Consider the following 2,511-nt stretch of genomic DNA (forward strand, 5'->3'; position numbering starts at 1 on the left):
TTCCACTGGGGGCAGTAGAACAACATTTCCTGTTTATTTAAAAATTGCTGCCTCCATAAAATCTCAAAAACACTTAATTTTCTGGACAAAAAACAGGTTTCTTTGTATTATTGGTATCTGTAGTTCTGTGATGCGACCCTGGTCTATTACTATTATTGTTTCTTTATTGCGTTACTGAATGTGAATCTCTGTTAATTCAGAAAATGTGCAATCAAGATTTATTATTTTTTTTAAGTTTTTGCAAAAAAAAAATTTCTTTTTTTAACTTTTTTTTTACTATTTTGTAACTAAATATCTTTTTAGATGACTACTTGCTGTATGTGAAGAAGCTGATAATTAATTCTTTATAATACAGTTACACATTTGTGGATTAGATTTGAGACGTTCATGTCAGTATGTTTACATCCATTAACTAAAAACTTAAAACATCACTCAATGTATCATAAATGATACTATCTAGATCTCATAACATAAATGAAATTACATTTTTTTATTAAATTTATCAAAGGGTTTTTAAAAAAAAGTTGAGCTTTCAGTCAATTCTCTGATGTAGTCTAAGAGTTAAACCAAGGTTCATAGGTTAGTTTCCTTTAAACTCAGGGTACACTGATATTTCTGTCTCAATCAACAATATATATTCTCATACATTTTAGTGATTTTGAGCTCAGTGGTTACCATGGGTTACTAACATATCCTAGAGACTGTGTGTAATTCCTTAATTTGAAACAGAAAATTCACAAGATTATGCAAATATAAACCCATTTCCTGAGACAATTTGAGATCTGCAAACTGTCATGGTGCACTAAACCTTAAGATCTCCCAGGAAGGATTACTGAAAACGATGACAAGTTGTACATTTATTCTGTAATTACGGTTTGCATAAACACAACAGTTTATATGCAGTAGGAGCTAGTGGCTCACCCATAGTGTTTTTTAGGTAACAAATAGCCCTATTTTAGCTTCCTTTTCTGTATTTATGATTCGAAAAATGTGTCATTTAACACTTAGGCCCGATCCGAATACTCCCCTTCTCACTTCCCCTTAGCCCTCCCCCTTGATTTGGAGTGGCAGTTGAAGTCAAAGTTGTGTCCGGAATTATTATTTTTTACGTTACACACTCCAAACAGAGGGGTCCAAAGTCTGCTATCGCGAGAGTAAATCGCGCCGCGCTACGAAGCGCTTTTCTTCACTTTGGTACGCACTGAACCACAGATGTTTACATTTAAACGTAAGTAATAACTTTATGTTACAGTGTGACCTTTTTAAATTTACAAAACTGCTGTTTTAATGTATATTCGAGCGCTGGAAGCTCCGTGCTAACGCNAGTCCCCATTAATCTCAGGAAGGAGAAATTCAGTCATTGCAGCTTTAAAAAAGCTATTTTGTGGCATTTGCACAAAAAAATTCTTTCTTCTGGTGACTCGACCATGCAGCCCATTTTTCTTCACGTTCCTCCTTTTTACATCTTCAGACATCCACACCACAGTTTTTCAGAGTCCTGGATCACAGCTGAAGTCATTTGTGAATCTTTCTTTGCATGATGACTCTGGCAGAAATGTTTCCAATCATTGTTGGGTTTCAACAGAACTCCTCACTTTCTACTTCTTGGTCAGAGTTTGATCACTGCTGACTTTCTCAGTTCCTTGGTGTAACGCGTGTTTAGGACAAGGCGCTCTGACTACAGAAGAGATGTTAGTTTTGAAAAGCCCAGAGTGTGTGAATTAAAACACAGCAACCCAGTAAAAGAACCAATTGATTGTTTTGACCAAACAAACACAGTATTAAACATAAAGGGTTCTGTCCTGGAGTTTGGGTGTCCAGATCCTTTCAATCCCTGATGAAGTTTTTTGTCCAAGTTCTGTTCATTTGTCCTTCCTGAAGGTTCCTTTCAAGTTCAGCTGTCCTCCCTGAAGGGTCTTACACTGGTAGCTCGCCATCAGAAGAAGCATATTTTTTTGCCATCCAGAAAAAAACAAAAAAAAAAACTGATTGAAGAGCAGGTCGGAAATGTATTTACTTCCTGGTGTGAACGAGTGTTTTTGTTTTTCTTGGTACGGCAGAGATGCACAGTTTCCATAACCAGCAGCCAGAGCACGTCCAACCACAGCAAAGCAGCAGTGCTAGCAGCAGGAAGGGGAAGCAGGAAGTGGTCTGGTGTTTTTAACAGGATGTGGCCCTCCAAAATAAAGGCACAGCCAGGTGGTGCATATATTACTGATTGGTGTATATAGGGTTACATTGGATATCTTCTTATATCCCTTTCCTGTTTTGTGCAGTTCAGTTACCTTTTCCCATTGATCTTTTAACACCTATTTAGCTTTCCCAATGACTCAGGATCCAGAAATGTCATCCAGATACGATTTTTTAAGGTTGTTCGTTTTTAACTTGCGAGTACTTCTGTTTACCTGAAAACAAAAAGATGAAAATCGCACTAGATTTAGACCAAAACAATTCTGGATTCTGACAGTGTTTTTACTTTTACTCTGAGGAAAACGATTCAAAAAATATGAG

General features: G+C 36.7%; 1 long non-coding RNA gene across 1 annotated transcript in view; it reads left to right on the plus strand.

The window, feature by feature from the left end:
• Positions 1 to 1,608: 1,608 nt before the first annotated feature.
• The window catches only part of LOC112140241, a 4,471-nt gene continuing 3,568 nt past the window's right edge, over positions 1,609 to 2,511 (plus strand). Inside the window, exon 1 of the long non-coding RNA XR_004947504.1 lies at positions 1,609 to 2,199. This is a non-coding gene — a long non-coding RNA (uncharacterized LOC112140241). The remainder of the gene's footprint in view (positions 2,200 to 2,511) is intronic.

Source organism: Oryzias melastigma, unplaced genomic scaffold, assembly GCF_002922805.2.
Source record: "Oryzias melastigma strain HK-1 unplaced genomic scaffold, ASM292280v2 sc00456, whole genome shotgun sequence".
In the NCBI taxonomy this organism is placed as follows: Eukaryota; Metazoa; Chordata; class Actinopteri; order Beloniformes; family Adrianichthyidae; genus Oryzias; species Oryzias melastigma.